We start from the raw sequence: 18,724 nt of genomic DNA, 5'->3' as shown, positions 1-18,724 counted from the left end.
GATGCCGAGTAATGTGCACGAGGTTTTCGTCCTACTTCACAACCATATGCGTTTGCGTGTGGTTGTAGTACGTGTGTGTGTGTATGTCAAAAACGTTTCTTCCCTCCAAAGGTGATTTTTCTAGTTCCTTCCTCTAAAAATACCTATGCCTAGGTGTGATGTAACACCATCATGGTACTCGTGCAGACCTTCACAGGGGTATAGAGCTATACCCCTAAAGGTATGGCATATAGTCCTTTGTTGAGGACTATTTTTTATACCTGTAACCGAGGTATAAAATAATACCTAAGAAGGGCTAAGTTATTGAGCAGGCGATCTATACCTCTAAAGGTATAGATTTTTCTCTGAGTGCACAGCCTGCTGGCTTTTTACTCTCTCCCATCCGAAAGGAAATAAAATTGAATTGAATTGAATAGAACAATGCGGAAGTATCCCGCGTAGCAGTAGGACACATACCGAAGAAAATGTGTCAAGTTGGGAGCAGCCAATAGTCTGTGCTTCTTCTGGGCACCCTTTTCATTGCTGGGATCCGAAATGGGATAGTGATATGTGCACGAAAGGCACTCTAAGTCTGAATGCTAAGAAGGAAGTTTCGCCATAGTATAAAATACAGATATTGTATTAACAGCCATATAAAACTTTAGCTCAATCTTGTTTACGGTATGCATCTGCTCCAAACGAAACAATAAAAAAATATCAATCAAACGACCGCTGCCGTTTCGATCAAACGGTGTTCGATCAAATGGCTTTCGACCAAATTTCCCGCGTTCGATCAAACGGCTTTCGTTCTTGTGGAGATGATTTCTCCGGGGGATTTTTTTCCCTGGGGACGGTTCCTCCTGGGGATTTTTTTTTAGCGAAATCCTGCTTCTCGGGCGAGCTTTGATAATACGAAACGACATCTCCGTCATCATTCCCTCATTTGGCAACTAGCGCTCATATTCATCTCTGGAAACCCCAATTTTGTAATTGCATCTGTGTGCACTTCAAGAATAGTGATTTTTCTAAAATACGCATAATTTGGCTCATATGGTGTCCAGTTCTTCGGCTTTTCAACGACAGAATTTCACGTTTTCATGTTTGGATTGAATAAACTGAGACCTCAGCATCCAACGTGGCGAATTTCCCCATTCATTATCATTAACTTATTTGTTGTTGTTGTTGTTCAGCATCCAACACAACGAAATCTGGAGTAAAAATTTACGCTTGAGAAGTTCTTCTAAAAAAAGAAAAGAATCCATAATTATCCTGTCCCACATAATAAGGAGGCCGAACTGCACTTTTTTGCAACACTCAAACAAGAACCTGTTATTATGTCAGGTGACCATTGTTATTATTTTTCTACTCTGTGTTCTTCTATGTTTTGTCGAATCGTTCCTCTTGGCGTCCTGAAAAAAAAAAAGACTGTGTTGGGAATATCGCGACTGCCGTTGTGATGCCTTGCGGCTCGACCTTTCCATATCTTCTAGATTTTCCACTAGATTTTCCAGACCTGCATTGTAAGCGCTATGTGTAGGCAATGTTTATAGCCTAATTTACAGCCGCTGGTAGGATCAGTTGAGAGCCTCCGAGATACCGGCATCCGTACTATCCGATCACACTTGTACGTCGGCATACAGTAAGTATGGACTAGTAAAACAATACGAAGAGCAACTAAAAATTCCATAATCAGTAAGTACAGGCGCCAGTGACTTGTGAAAATAATAATTGTAGCATAAATATATAACAACAAAATAAAAATAAAGTACTCATATAGCAATAGGAGACAAGCAAAAACACGTGAATGTCTCGAATCGAACTGTGGACCTATCGTGGCAAGTAGACAGCTCACCCTTCTTTATGAGTCATAGGCGAGTAGGACTTTCGAATTTGCAGAAGCTTGCGGGAAAAAAACATTATATACTACCTCTTTTCTAATAAGAAGGCAATGCCAGTGCCTTTCGAAGTCGCGGAGCAGTACTGCTTGTACTAGTGGTCCTGGAAAGAATTTTCTTAACCCTTCGTAGTGAGCACTTTGCACTTCTCGGTTGTCTCTATATTTCTCTGTCTCGTTTTTCAGCTACCGTGCTTAGTGTTCGATACGGGAAGTGCCGGCAACAAGTGTAGAGAAACAGAAAAGGAAATGGGATGTCCGATGATCAGAACAATGGAGAAATGTCTTGCATGCCAGGGTGTAGCGAATGGCAGCTATTTGAACCACTTTTTAGCATCTTTGTATGGAGTCTCTATTACATAATGTCTATTGACACTTCTTAATACATACACGGTGGCCAATTTGGAATAGGAAGTCAATAGAATTTCTATAGACAACCAACCGTGTTTCTTTATACTCTTATTGACATTTGTCAACAGAGTTTTTACAGACAGTCAAGTAGTATAAATATATGTCCTATAGCCAAGAGTTTTCTCTAATCCAATTCCAATCCAATTCCAATCCAATTCTAAGCCAAAATCCACTGCTAAGCCAACACAATCCAGTTCTAAGCCAACACAAGCCAAATCCAAAGCCATCTGATTGGCCGCCATTAGCTCCGCCCACTTCACGTTGATTGGCCCATGCTAAGCCTACTGATCTTTGATTGGCTGACCTCCGTTCCTTCATGCTAATTAGTTGGCTTGGCTCCGCCCAGTTCACGCTGAATGGCCCGTGATAAGCCTTCTGATCATTGATTGGTTGACTGTAGCTCCGCCCCTTTATGCTAATTACTCGTCTCTGCCCGCTTCACGCTGATTGGTGCATGCGTATCGCTGAGCACAGCTCCGCCCCTTTATGCTAATTAACTGGCTCCGCTGATTGGTCCATTCGAAGCCTACTGATCACTCTCCATATTTTCCAGGACTAAGGCAGGACTAAGAACGGCGCTTGGAATACCCAGCTTTTCTGGAATTACCCAGACCTACCTGGAAGCCAAGGAAAAGCCTGTCAGTATCCACTCCGAGCTTAGGGGGCTCCGCCACTTAGACAACTTGGCCACGTCCAGAAGCAAGCACTCTCTTTTTTCTGCCCTCGTAAAAAGGTCACACACGTCTCTCGGCCGCTTGGCCAGCGTATACGCTACTAGCGCTGAGCACAGCTCCGCCCCTTTATGCTAATTAACTGGCTCCGCTGATTGGTCCATTCGAAGCCTACTGATCACTCTCCATATTTTCCAGACTTTCTAAGCCCTCTGATTGGCCGTCCCCCGTTTAAGCCTACCGATTGGCCCATTCTAAGCCCACTGATTAGCTGACTAAGCCCGCTGAACATAGCCTTCGTTAGCGCCCGCCAGATGGCGCGCTCGGCAGCGACCCTGCTGCGGCTTTATCTCAGACAGACAGGGAAAAAATACCTTTCAACGTTTATTGAGTACATGTTTGAGAAAAAGCATGGCGGTCTTGGAGAGATTGATTCCTTTGATGCTGGGCGTGGTTCCGTGGAAGTGACGGATCATGTAGACGTCTCCGGGACAGGGGCTGAGAAAAGTTTCGTCCTCCGTGAGCTGGCACTTCCGCGTCCACTGGATATCTTCATAGCTGTCGCTCACGTCCAGCGAGTGAAGGCACGTACGCAGCGATCCAGTAGCGTTCCTATTCAGGTTAATACCGGATCGCATAGGTACCACGTGCCACTCTCTGATGGCCAAGATGTCGCCAGGGCATTCGTGCGCGTACGTGTGCTTATCCTTCTCCAGCTTGATGCTCGCAGTACAGTTGCCAGCGTCCAGCGCCAGCGCGCACGAGACGAGCGAGAAGAGAACGAGGTGCCACATCCTTCCAGTGAGGCAGGTCAAATGATGCTACTCCTACTCATCCACTGCATTATCTGTGCGGCGGGGGGGAAAGAACGCCAGGTGAAATCTTGCTATCTACGTCATCCACTCGAGCTTACCATATTCGCAGCTTCCGTACGGGTAGGAGTCTACGTCATTGTAGAGGTATCGTTTGTCGTCGTACGCACACAATGTTCTTTTTGACCCCTTTAGCTCTTGCAATTTGTTTTCCCCCGGCTAATTTGATGGAATACATTTTGGCTTTCAAGCATATTACTTCCTCAATGGGTACGCTACCCGTTTCACTTTTGAACGCGCCAAGTCTACCGCGATTCCTCTCGCTATACAGTGGATAATCACGATCGAAGGAAGACAAATCTAAATGGTCGTCGGCGATCGCACGTAACTGATCTTCGTACTCCTTACAGAATAGGCCGAGGATCAGAGAGTCCGTGCCAAAGTAGCAGGTAATCACCGGACAAGTGAGCTTACTCAACAGGGTTTCATAGTAGAACGAGTACATGGTTAACTTACTCAGTTCTAAAATCGTGAAGCCAATCTGCAGGGGGAAATCGCATCGCACTTTTCTTTTGCGCATTTCGTACATGACACAATCGGGGGACAAAATTTCCATTCGTACACATTCCGCCCGACTCCCGAGGCGACTCGCCGTCTCCTCATCGAAGGCTACTCGAATGTTCCGCATATTAAATTTATTTAGCAACGTACGCCCGAAGACTGCATTATTTGAGATTTTATAGAAATTTTTCTCGAACGTCGTGCTCGAGGCGAAGCGTCTGGCAACATTGTCCTCGATGTAGGGACGCAGGAATGGTGCCTGACGAAATTTTAGAATTCGGTGAATTTTTGTCACCCGCATGCCCAGTCTACAATAGAGCGCGATGAACAACGTACTCGACCTTGTCCTTGCACGTGAGCAGCAGCTTTTTGCTGTTCACCAGCTGATACATTAACTCTTCGAGGAGCCCTTGCTGGAATGGTGAGAGCCATTCCTTCGGAACGACCACCTTCTCGGGAGCCAGGGGGAAGTACCGCGTCAGCGCGTGGATAGATTTTGGATACTCCAAATCGCACACGTACACGTATCCCACATCCGAATCTGTGGGATGACGCATAAAATCCACGGAGCTAAAATCCTCGACCCATTCGAAATCGCCGACGGGGAGGTGCTTTATCATACTGAATCTGTAAAGATTGTTGCAATCTATGTACGATATGTACACCTCCTCTTTATCGGGATCATAGCCACTGCACAGCGGGTTGTTAGCCCGTAAATGACGCCTGCTCGCCTGACAGAGTCCGCCTCTAACACCCGATTCGATGGTACATGTCCTCGTCGATGATCAGCTCCAATTTTACCCGCGTGTAATTTAGAGCGCACTGACACGAATAGGATGCCAGAGAAACGCAGTGAAGCAATTCCAAACCACGTGCGTCGTAGCACAGGCGTCGGAAGTGCTGCATTACGTCAGCATGTAACAGGGCATCCGTTTTCAGGTACAGTGCATTATAATCCCTCAGATTCGAGCGTCCAAAACGTTCAAATACGTGCAGGGCGTACTGATAGTCTTCATCGCTTATATCCTCCCCCGTCAGATCGTTTCGGAAGGCGGATTTTGCCGGCAGAGCCAATTCGTTGTAGACCGCGAACGAGCTAACGTGGCTGTACGGGAATACACCTTTACGAAGCAAAATTTTGTAGTCGTTTCCAAATACCTGCTTCAGGCATTGGAACGCCTCTGCGCCCCCCCATGGATTTGACGGTTTCCACGAGCTCTCCCAGCGACGAATTTAGGTACTGCATGATATCTCTGAATAGGAAGGTGCCAATTTCGAACGAGCGGATTTTTTCCATGGAACTGGCCACGATGAAGGGAGCTCGCTTCCACCCGAGAAGGTGAAATTCCCGCAGTAGTCCGGCCAAATCGTAGGCCAGATTGTGCACCATGATGGGCAGTTTTTCCCGCGTCGTGCACGCCACGTTACAGGGTTTGCACAGCGTCGCGATGTAATTTGTCTCGCCGGCAGTACAACGCTTGGAATGGTCGTGGTGCCGGACACGGGGTAGATCTTGCGCGAACTCCTGCCCGCGGTACGCGCAGTGCGTGGCAGCTCTGTGCCGTGCTCGTTGCTCATCATTCAGCACCATTTCCGCGGGGCAGGCGTTCAGGGCGATCATCTCGTCCCGCATTTCCAAAGCTCCGCAAAGCTCTGACGCACTGCCTCGCAGAATCTTCACCGTGGTGCGTCCTGATGCACATCACCTTCGAGTCCTGGGTGCGCACGAGCACGGCACAGAAGCTCGAGGTGACGTGACGCTGCATGCCAACACCACTGGGCGCGAGTACGCTCTCCATGTCCAACGCGACAACGTAGTTGTACTGCTGCTTGTACTGTATTTTAGTAAATTCTACAAAGTTTTTGCCCTAGTTCGGAAAATTCCAATATGATTTCGTTTACGTCCGCGCACAGGCGACGATGTTTCGCCATGCTCTCTTCCTTCAGGAAAGAGCGCGTGCAACGCTCGCAGACGAAACGCTTGTCTTTCCTAATCAGTAACCGCTCGAGGGACTTGATTCCAAAAAAATGCTGGTCTATAGCCAATAAGTGAATTTTCTTTTCATACTCGAGTTTTGGGGGTCGCGACACGTGTACTCCCTGATCGACGTACTCGTATACGTACACGGATATCATGTTTTTGTCTTCGAATTCGTCCAGGTCAGAGTAGGAAACGGGGAAGCGACTAGGCCACCAGTACTCCGCTGCGTAATTTTCATATTTTTTTGACCATGTATTCCAACTCTGTGGATGCAGGAGGGCGAGCGTGTTGTATTTAAAACACTCACCCTCCTTACGTGCCGGTAAATGAATATTTGTTAGCACGTTCCTGCGCTTAGCCAAATGATCGGGAAGTGTCCCATTGCATCCGAATTTTTTCGTTTTCACGGTGGAAATGCACATTTGAACGTTTTGGACGTCGGTGGCCACGAACCCGCTCCCTTCCCGCTGATAATTTTCTACTCGTCCCATGGACTCCTGAATCACATCCATCAGGGTATTCGCGATGGCTCCGTCGCTGTGGACTTCGCGAGCAAACGCCATAAAGTGGGCAATGTGCGCGATTATCTCCCCACGAGTCTCCTTTACCATTAAAACATCCGAAAAAATGCAAAACCTAAAGGGTATTCTTTGCGCTCTCAATATAGCGACCATATCGTGAAAGTGACTCATTAAATATTGTCGCAAATCCTCTACTCCCTGATCGTGAACAGATGCCAATAGCATGAATCTTTTGACGATACCTCTAAATGCGGAGTCAGTCTGGAAGAAGGGCAGGAAGGATGTATCCACGTCGGGGTGCGATCGCATCACGTGAGCAGACAGTGTAGGAGGTGCGCCGTCCCGAGAGTCGTCGTCTGATTCATCCTCGATATCGTGAGGATAAAAAAAGCAGAACACACACCGAGGCACTGAAAATAAACGCGGATCCGTAAGAAACGTGCAACAAGTGAGGCGAATAACTTACTTTTGAAGCGAGTGAAAGCAGACTGTTCTCCCCTGAGGCGATCGCGCGGCTTATAAACCAGCAGCCATGCTGCATGTCAGAACACGTTGGGGTCATCTGTTTTATATCAAAGCTTGCATACTTCCATGCTTTGGCGGTCGTAAATCATGTGTTCCAAGAAATGAGGTCACGGAGCTTCATCGGCCATGCTGCATGTCAGAACACGTTGGGGCCATCTGTTTTATATCAAAGCTCGTGTACTCCCATGCTTTGAAGGTCGTAAATCACGTTCTCCGAGAAATGAGGTCACGGAGCTTCATCGGCCACTCTGCACGTCAGAACACGTTGGGGCCATCTGTTTTATATCAAAGCTCGGGCACTCCCATGCTTTGGTAGTCGTATATCAGGTGTTCCAAGAAATGAGGTCAAGGGGCCTCCGCGGTCGCGGTGCACGTGTCAACACGTTGGGGCCATGTGTTTTATAACCTAAGCTCGCATATTCCCATGCTTTGGTGGTCGTAAATCATGTGTTCTGAGAAATGAGGTCACGGAGGGGAAATGAGGTCACGGACCTCCATCGGCCATCCCAACACGTTGAGGCCATCTGTTTTATATCAAAGCTCGCGTACTGCCATGCTTTGGAGGTCGTAAATCACGTTTGTCAAGAAATGAGGTCATGGAGCCTCGGCCGCGGCGCTGCATGTCTCAACAAGTTGGGCCATCTGTTTTATATCAGCAAGCTTTCTGTAACCAAAAACAAAGGGTTCGCTTATGCACTTTGGTTTCCAAGAAGTTCCAAATGTCCTTCGCGCGCGCGCGCGCATCATAAATCAGATGCTGTTCCTGCGTGATTGTGTAAACAGAATCGCACCACCCTTGCGCTCCTCCAGGGGTGCTTTATATAAAAGTTGCGATATATACAACTCATTTGAGGTCTGTGAAGCTACTTCCGTCGGTCTACTCCCGGTGAAGCGCACAACGAGAAAGGTATGTTTCACTATTGTCTTCAAGATGAGGAAAGTTAGGTAATAGTTGTCCTCATTTTCAGTTCATTTGGCGTGCGTAGAAACTTGCACTGAGAGATATGTAATCTATTTTCGAGAAGCTGGATAAACTAAAGAAACCCGGTGATGGGGACATTCAGAAAATGAGCACTGTTCCGAACAACGAAAAGCTCGACGTGTTGGACTCTTGCGCAAAGTGGATACTATGTATGGGGAGTCCGTGTACGTGGAACTCCTGATGGACAACGATAAACGCGTAAAGGTGCACCTGCCCAGTCGTTTTAAGCGACTCACAGTTGAAGATTTGCAAGAAATGTGAGAATTACCAGATCTGAAACTAGAGAAGAAGGAGAGATTCAGGGATGGTAAAAGAGTCGCATCGCCCGACATCATCTTTACTCACGCGAAGAAGAAGTGACCGCGAGACCAGCCAAAGTCCGCGTCCCATATGTAATCAGCAGTAAAATAAAAATACATGTATTTCTGATTTTAAGAGAAAAAAGTGTTGCGTTGTTGTGATGGATTAGGAAGATAGGCTGATATGGTGGGAAGCTGTATTGATAGAATGATATGATAGGGAGCTATAGCGCGTATTCATTGACTAAGCAAGTATAGTTTGTGGGGAGCTATAGAGAATAAAGGACACCAGGAGTTTTTAAGCGACAAACAACTTTTCTAGCAGCTTTATTGATTTTAGGTCATTAGCGGCAAGATTATCGGAAAACAGAGATACAATGCTCTTCAGTGATTTCCCTTTCGCCAACAATGTCGCCACGATACAACAGTACACACCCCACATTGGAGAATACAGGCTTTGAATACAGACATCATTATATTCGTCGACGGCGAGGCGTTTCAACTCAGGTTCGATGGGTGGCAATCCGAAGGAATCAAAGTAGATGAGGTCATCCTTCATTTTCGCGTACACAATCAAGTGCTCCCCAGCTTGCTGTCGCCGATCGGTGTTCACCACGATTATATCTATTATATCCGGTCTATCCAGCGCGGGCAGACGGTCGTCTAGAGCGTATACACCACGGAAGAGTGCCGAAGTGTAATCGTTGTACTTCAGGAGTCTCTCGATATCTTGCTCGAACATCGCTAATCCAGTGTGACGTTCCTGTTCTTATCGATGGACATAATTCGCACACTCTCGGACAGTATCAATACGGTCGTGGGTTCGGCCAAGGCACGTCGGAACTTGAGTTGCAGACGAACGTTTCCACGCCTGATCGGTGACAGGTGGACGGAGGATTGATCGGGATCCAGGTCGTAGTACAGTAGGAACTTGTTTCCAACGTAGTGGTCGTATTCGTAGGAGACGTGCTTCTCACACAGTTGCTCCAGGAGGTTGAAGTAGCTTCGGTGGTTCAGGTTATTGTTGAAGTCGAACATGTCTATTCGCTGCGTCCCGTTCATGGTGAGCGTCGCCGACTCAATGTCGCAGTTCACGAATCGGTACGGGTCCCGATTGAATGCTCCCTGGTAGGCTAGGGTGGGCACCACCTTAGACGGTATCTTCTCTGGAAATAAATCTTCCAGGCATGCATCCAGGTTGCCAACTGGTAGCGAACGAATACGCGATTCACTTCCGGCCAGTGTGTAGAGAGCCTTGCGCTGCTGCAATTCCGTTTCGTGTCCGAGGAATAGGCTGGGAGACACGGTGATTTTCTTTATGTACAAGGTGGCACTCATGATTTCAACTTTATGCGTGTGCTGCTCCTGATCGGTCTTCATAATACGGAACGCGTCGGAGCCTTGATAAAAAACAAGCCTTATTTCCACTCCCGATATGAGTAGCTTAGGCTGCAGGAAAATGTCCGAGTTGATCTTGGAAACCAGGTCGATGGTCTTACCGCCACGTGTGACGTTGTATCGTTCGGTCGGTCCACGAGCGCGAATGTTGTTTTCCGATTGACGCGCTTCTTCTTGCGTGTACAGACCTGCTTTATGCACGGTATTTTGCTCCGTGGTGCTGGCGTGAAGCAAAATATCCAGGTAGCTTCTATAGCTATACAAATCATTATTCGTAATCATGGTCTGATTCAAGAAGACGGCTACGTTCTTGAAAAGCGAGCTGGCGAACGCGTTGACGGAGTAGACCTCGTCGTAGGTCGTCCGATCGCCAGCCTGTGTTTCCGGTAGCGAACCATCGTCACGTACGATGCGGACTTTCGTCACTATGTACGCGGAGTTCAAATCGAGATAGTGATGCTCCAAATTCGAAAGCTGGAACTCTATGATGGAGGATATGTCAGCGACCGGGTAGAATACTTCATATTCCCCCTTCAGTATACGCCACTGCGTTCCCGGCACGGAAAATAACTGTGTTTCCGACTTATCCAACAGAGGAGTGTCGGGATGTACGACGTTAATCGCGTCCATCTCGCAACTAAATTGTGACCGCGCAACCGGCGTGATTTATGCCGTCGAAAACGTCCGGTTTTCTCTTCTTTCTTCGCCCGCCAGCCCCTCCGAGGTCGCGGAGAATTTCACGGCCCGTATCTTTCGCTGATCTTTTAAGCGCACTTCGGAAAAGTCTCCCTCCAACAGATTTTTGGCCACGCGTTTAGCGGCCGCAACAGCCGTCTTTTTTAAGTAGGGCGATACGCGTTTAAAGAGTGGAATAGCGAAACGCCCGAGCTGAGAAAAGAAATTGCCTCCCCTCTGGTACTGGTGCGACCTGTATACCGTCGGAACGCCAAATCCGTAGATTGGTACCGCTTTAGTGTACATGCTTAAAGTGCAGCGTCAGCGTCGATCTACCGCAATTTTGTAGTGGTAGCTTGCGACCCGTGTCGTCGCGTATAGAGACGGTGATTGAGGAAATTTCGCGCTGCACTAACTTAAAATACTGAACGGGAAGAAAGCTGAAACTCAGTTGTTCTTTTGTTCTATCGTATACGAATGGAATTAATTTCAGTATCGGATGCCGCCCGTTTCCCACTACGGAGGGTGCGACGAGATCCGTGCATATCATAATACAGTTAATGGGAAGATCTATGGTCACTTCGTCCACGCCCGTATCGTTTTCGGTAAAAACGGTTTTCGCGCCGAAACCCAGTAGGTACGCAAAGTAATCGGATAATGTAAGCGACATGTTTTCCCGCAAGCTCAACAAACACTTCCTCGCCCATGCATCGTTCGTGAGGGAAGCCTCCGGCTGCAGACGCTCATGGATGGCGCTCACAAGAGCTTCGGGTGTTTCGTAGTAATTCGGTGGAAGTGAAATTCGCCGACTTTCCGTCTCTCGAGTGTTTATGTGGATGCGGTACGTCTTCACTATGGGATTACACGTGATGCGCTTTCGGGATCCTTCAACACGGACGTGCTTCACCTGAATGAGGTCCAGGAACTCGGTCGACAAGTTGAAATTCGCCGGGAGAGAGAGCGAGTAAGTTTTGTCTTTGTATTCCACCCTTGATTCTGTATCATTCGTCGCTCTGAAGAATTCGTTGAATGTGTCGGTAATTAGCGATCGGGGTTCTAAAATTAGATCGTTATTGATCACTATCACCCGGCGAACTCGCATCATAACGGCTCTTTCCTCCGCGAGCGGTAACACGTTTGGGACGGCGCGTACTTTACCGCCCTCCGGATGATCTCCATCGGTGTCGACGATTCCAAAGGCGAGATGCAGCGGTCTGTCGATTAATTTCACAGAGACGGTAGCTTAAACACGTAGTGATCTTCCTCGTAAGTCCACTCTATCCCATATTCGGGGAATATCTTATTCAATAGCGTGTCCGTGTCTTCGAACGTGAGCTGTTTTGTTTGCCACTTCTCCGTTGATAGCGTTATCAGGTTATCAGGCGCTTGGTTCAGGAAGCTGTTGGGAATGGAAAATCCCTCTAGACCGACAACGTACGAATCATCCAGGTGTAGCGGCTTATCTAACGCGATCGTGAAGTCATTCAGCGTGTTGGACGGGTACTGGTCCATGCTGGCGTTCGAGAGCAGATGCACGTAAAATTCATTTTTTGACATCGCTGGCGGGCACCCAAGAATCGTGATCTTTGGCGTATCCGAACCAATGAACCAAGTAGTGCAATACCCCGTTAATTTTCTTCTTTCTAATCACCGCGGATATGAGTCTCTTATCGTACGAGGAAAGATGGAGGACGGGCTGCAGCTCCTGCTCATAGAATGATCCCAGTATTTCTTTTCCCGTCGAATCTTTCACGTACACTACGGGCGGATCGATCTTTCTCATTCACGACACCTCGAACACTTCGGCCGTTCACCTTTGATCGTAGCCTTTGGCGAATACGCCGCTATCTAACGCGAGCCTCACCTGGTCCCCTGCTTTATACTTGCTCTCGCGTGGGGTCGTCTTACGATTCAATCTGTTGAACAGAGCTACTTCATTTCCGGCGTTCACGTTTTTCGGCTTTTCGCCCGTGACGGAGTGTACCGAGTCGTTATAGTCGGCCACTATCTTCGGCAGCGCGTTGATATAATTAAACTTTCCCGTACTAGTGAAATGCCTGGCTATTCTTTCTCTAATTGTTCTCTGCACGCGTTCACAGGAGGCCGCTTTCATTCCGCTTTGCATGCTATAGTGATTTAGTAGCGACTGAAAGTACTGATGAACGGGGGAACCCCAAAATTCGCTTCCGCGATCCGTGAGCAAATTCTTCGGAATTCCGTGACGGAAAACTCGTTGGAAGGCTTTCTTTACGTCTTGCGGGCGCTTTGTGCGAATGGGGACCATGTACAGGTACCTCGATAGCGTATCTATGACCGTTAAGATGTACCTGAAGCCCTTGTTAAATTTATGATATTTACGCATATCCAGAAGGTCTGCCTGAGATAAATCCCGCACGTGATTTGCGATGATGGAGCGCCGTTTAAATTTTTTCTTCACTGGCTTGTGAAGGGTGTAAGCATCTTTTTTCAGCTGTTCCACGGCTTCTGAGCGCGTGAGCTTGTGATAACGTCGGTACCGATCCACTCCACCTAACCCTTTCTCCTTGATCTTTCTATAGGGCCCCATATTTGCTCCAGCGAGCAATGCGGTGTATTTTCAGAGCGCTTATAATTTTTTATACCTTTTTGTACCAGCTGGGTTTCTTGATGAGTGCGCTTCGACGTGCTAAGTAGCTCACGAGAGCCACAATGTTTGAGCGATTGATTCGCTTCCCTCTATATACTAGCACATTATCCGCCTGCCAGGTGAAAACTTTCTTCAATTCTTTTAGCACAGATTTCGCACGTGCTTTATCGACGCCGGAGGGCAGAAGATTAAAATCAAATTGATTGGGTTCCGGTTCGGGCTCCGAATGGACAGGTTCCAGAGGAGGAGGAGGAGGAGGATGATAGTGAGCGCGCTTCAGCAGGTAATAGAGGGCTTCCAGTATTTTGCCCACTTTTACATCGTCCGAATCGTTAGATTTCAGAACTTCACCTATTTCTATTCTATGAGCCATGACCGATGGCTTTGGATATCGCTCGCCCGGCGACTCCCGCCACGAGACTTGATAGCCCTCAGAGGAGCAGGGAAGTATGGGAATGAGACCACCTCGTTGTCCCCTAATATATTTCTTCAACTGCCGGGGGCACTTATGAAGTGACTTGTAAGCGAGGAAGCGGAGGATTTTTTTGTGTTTCTTCAGGTTTTTATGAAGTTCCGTCGAAAGTGGGATATTTCCGCGTAGAATATTCAGACAGATTTCCGAAAGGATTCGAATGTCGTCGCAGCTGAGCTCTTTAAGTAACTCCGCGCGGTGCGTCGGTTTGCTGGCGGCCAATACTTTGAGGAGCGTGAGATGTCTTCTAAGATCGGCCGTCATTTCGCGGGCGTAAACAGGAACTGCCGGTCGTGCGGTAAAATACCCGTTCGCAGGCTACGAGAGGGAGGTGTTTGCGCGTGCAGATCCACAACTAAATAACCGTGCACATTCTCCGCCGCCTGGTTATATGCGTCGAGAAAATAGGAGAGCCCGTTTCCCGAACACCTGACGTGCGAAGGTTTCGATCTGTTGTACGGACCGAGCGTTCCGGAACAATACGATATAACTGGCGTTCAGCGATATGGTTCGAAAAGCGGCATTGTGATAGAACAAGGCTTGTGTGATCAGGATCACGGACGCATTCTTATGATGGCTACCACATACAAACAACGACTCTACCTCCGATAGAACCCCCTTTTCCGTGATTTGATCGTCAATAATTATGAGAGTGGGATATCGCTCATCCCAATCTGCGGATATCCTGTCCATAAACTCCACACCGCCGAAATCCTTTTCCCAGCCGGCTGCATACTTTCGTACGTAGAGTATCTTCTACGGTGGAACGCTAAATAACTTGGGGTGTCTCATTATATTCTGCGTGAGCACCGTCTTCCCACACATGGACGCGCCGGAGATGAGAATTCGAGCGGGGTACTGGAACTGCATGCGCATCGTGGAATAACTCGAGCAGACTGTGTAGCGAGGTGTGATGCATCTTTATTTTCATCCATAGCTCCTAGCGCGATTGATGATCGTCTCAAGGACTCTTATTTCTTCCTGACATAGTTCCTGAAGCTCGCACAGTGATTGCTCCCTGTAAGCCGACAGGTACTCGTCCAAGATTTCGCGTATGATTTCCCGCAACTTGTTTGCGGTGATACGGGAGCGCAATATGTGGCGGCACATCTCGACAAAGTTCTCACGCTCGTGTGACGCCTCAAAGTGGAACAGCGTGGAGTTGATGCACCTGAGTCGCGCCATCTGGTGGCATGAGGTAAGTTTGGACGTCTGAGATAAAGCCGCAGCAGGGTCGCTGCCGAGCGCGCCATCTGGCGGGGGCTAATGAAGGCTATGTTCAGCGGGCTTAGTCAGCCAATCAGTGGGCTTAGAATGGGCCAATCGGTAGGCTTAAACGGGGGACGGCCAATCAGAGGGCTTAGAAAGTCTGGAAAATATGGAGGGGGTGGTGATGGCAGGATAGGCTCGCCGTTGTTGGCCACACAGAAGTGGCCGTCGTCACGACTATAGCCAAAAAAAAGAAAAGGAAGACGCATAGCAAAACAAAACACAAAGGAAGGACGGACGGATGGAGGATAGAGGAGGTTGAAGGATGGGGATGCGGTGAGGTGCACGAGTTCATCGGGGAGAGTACAGTATTAGATGGGTCGATCAGCAAGGCCTGTCTTCAGCAGGAAGAGAATGAGGTTTCTTGCTTTGGCGGAACGTTCGGCAGAAGAACCAGCGGGGTAGAGGATGTCTGCTAGCGAGCCCGAGGTGGAGCGAGGGAGATGTGTTTCGCGCGCAGAATGGTATGCTCGGCAGTCTCACAGAATGTGTTCGATTGTTTCGGGTTGTTGACAGTGGCCACAGCAGGCGTCACCCCTAGAGCCAATCTTGAACAGCTGAGAGTTGGTGAACGCGCACCCTGTGCGGAGCCTATGGAGCATGGTCTGGATGCTTCGAGGAAGATTTTTCGTGGGAAGAGGAGGGCGATTATGATGCATGATGTCCCGTATTCCAGGGTGGCGCAGTTCAACAAGGAGCTGAACAGACATCTGTCTGTCGGCATCGTCCGGAGTTGGCAAAACATTGCTGCAGCCGAAGTGTGCCGAGGATGCCAGCTGGTCCGCCCTTTCGTTGCCGCCGACACCGACGTGGGACGGTATCCATTGGAAGGCGATATCGCCTCCAGCTTGTTTATGTTGGGCGCACGATCTTCTGATGCTTCGCGCTAAGATGTTGTCACACATGGGGTTCATCACGTCCCATAGAGCGCTTCTCGAGTCTGTGAGTAGGACTGCTCTGGCAAACCCTCGTACCTGGACCGCAGCAGCCGCATACAGGAGAGCCAGGAGCTCAGCAGTCGTGGAGGATATCGGGTAACGCGATGATCTCCCTTGCCAGGACACGTTCACTGACGGGATGTGGAAGGCACACGTGGCACTTTTGGTACGATCGTCAATAGAGCCATCAGTGAATACCAGAGTATGTGAGTGGTAGACGACAGTTATGAGGTTCTCAGCCGCCGTTCTAGCAACCAGGGGGCTACATTCCCTCTTTTTATGAATGCCCGAAACGTCAAGCGTTACACCCGGTACAAACTCTCGCCATGGCACTGAAGGTAACCCAGCAGGATGTTGAGGCGATCGCTCACTGTGGGCCAGGGCGCTAGTAGCATATACGCTGGCCAAGCGGCCGAGAGACGTGTGTGACCTTTTTACGAGGGCAGAAAAAAGAGAGTGCTTGCTTCTGGACGTGGCCAAGTTGTCTAAGTGGCGGAGCCCCCTAAGCTCGGAGTGGATACTGACAGGCTTTTCCTTGGCTTCCAGGTAGGTCTGGGTAATTCCAGAAAAGCTGGGTATTCCAAGCGCCGTTCTTAGTCCTGCCTTAGTCCTGGAAAATATGGAGAGTGATCAGTAGGCTTCGAATGGACCAATCAGCGGAGCCAGTTAATTAGCATAAAGGGGCGGAGCTGTGCTCAGCGATACACATGCACCAATCAGTGTGAAGTGGGCAGAGACGAGTAATTAGCATAAAGGGGCGGAGCTACAGTCAACCAATCAATGATCAGAAGGCTTAGCACGGGCCATTCAGCGTGAACTGGGCGGAGCCAAGCCAACTAATTAGCATGAAGGAGCGGAGCTACGGTCAGCCAATCAAAGATCAGTAGGCTTAGCATGGGCCAATCAACGTGAAGTGGGCGGAGCTAATGGCGGCCAATCAGATGGCTTTGGATTTGGCTTGTGTTGGCTTAGAACTGGATTGTGTTGGCTTAGCAGTGGATTTTGGCTTAGAATTGGATTGGAATTGGATTGGAATTGGATTGGAATTGGATTAGAGAAAACTCTTGGCTATAGGACATATATTTATACTACTCAGTGAATAGTTTTTTTCCATAAGGGACACTTGAAGAACGGAATTCGAGCGCATCCCCCAGTGAAGACCTCCTAACGGGATCCTGCCGACTGCGTCAGTAGAAATGCGATGATGATGATGAAGACCTTAAGATGTTCGCCAGCAGGAGTCCGGCCGACGATGATAAACCTGGAGGAGTCGTTGATGATCTCTTCCCAATCGTCGTTCCCGGGTCCGGTTGATACTGGACCCGTTACCTGTCTTCACTGCACTGGAGCCGAGACTGAAGTTCCCGTGATGTACGAGGGATTTATTTACAACCTATATTTACAAGAGTCAAATATAACACATGACGGAGGAAAGTCGAGTAACCTGACTTTCCGACTTTGTTGTCTGGGTCAGATCTCCCTCCCCTGAAAAGGGTGACAACTTGGGCCACAGCCTTAACTTGGGGTAGCCAATCGGGCAGCCCTGGTTCATAATGCATCAGCCCGTGGTTGGACTGGTTTAAATTTTGACAGCAGCAGTTCCTCGGAATTCTCCGGCCTTCATTCCCAATTTACGAGTAACGGTCCCGGCTGTCAAGTCGTGCACATCGTAGTTTTGAGCAGTGCAAGACACGGGAGTCTTTTCTCTGATTTAGTGTTGCGGGAAACAGTTGTCCCCTGTCGCCCCCGCTGCAGCTGCGTAGCCTCCGTGTTAGCCAGCGAGTGTCGTCCACCCAGAGCTGTCTAACGACCTCTACATGTGGGATGGTCCCGCGCGTCGGCCGGGGCTTGACCAATACCTCGACCATACCTGACCATACTGTTCAAGGCTTCTACACTTCACCTTTCATCCCCTCGGCACGGTACGGATAACACCTCGGGACTGGGAGCTGGGAACCGTGGTGGCGATACTCACCAAACACCGGACTGAGGCAGCGCCCCCTGCGAGGTGCTTCAAAGAACCAGGGTAACTGACTTATCATGTTTCTATAACTGATATCGTGAACGCCTTCCGATGTACTAAAACTCGTTCTTAGGCCCATTTCATATTACCGTGTTTTTAGTCCGTTTGCTTCAAACATAGAACCTAAGGGCAACATCGTAGGTTCCAATGGGTGCGTTCTGCCTCTGTGAAAAACACAGATAAAGGGAAAAAAAGCAAAAAATAAAGTTAGTATGAAAACGGCCAAATGAACAGTTTCAGGAAAACGTAGAAGTTTCACCATAACGTTTTCACAAAACATGATAACCCAACTGCATGATTCCTTCGCAGTGGGTGACACCACGTTGCTGATGACAGCGATACGAAATCGGATGGCACATCCCTAGCAGCACAATGTACTAAAAGTCGAGTGCAATGGGGCTGGACGGGTAGATGGGAGGTCTAGAACAGAGTCGTGGAGCTAAAGAACATTGATAAGACACATACCGTCCACCCCTATTGCACTCGACTTTCAGTACATTGTGCTGCTTAGGATACGATTTCCTCAAATTCCGTCGAGCTCTGAAGGGCGTGTCCCCACAAAAGAATCCTTTCTCAACATTGGCTATCGTTAAGGGTGTGGATGAAAACACGCTAGCGACAGATTTTTCCGTCGTCCGAACGACACCCACCTGGCAGCTGCGAGGTGCTTCAAAGGAACAGGGTAAC

This window comes from Ornithodoros turicata, unplaced genomic scaffold (assembly GCF_037126465.1).
Source record: "Ornithodoros turicata isolate Travis unplaced genomic scaffold, ASM3712646v1 ctg00001285.1, whole genome shotgun sequence".
NCBI classification, from domain to species: Eukaryota; Metazoa; Arthropoda; class Arachnida; order Ixodida; family Argasidae; genus Ornithodoros; species Ornithodoros turicata.
This window is presented reverse-complemented; position numbering follows the sequence as displayed.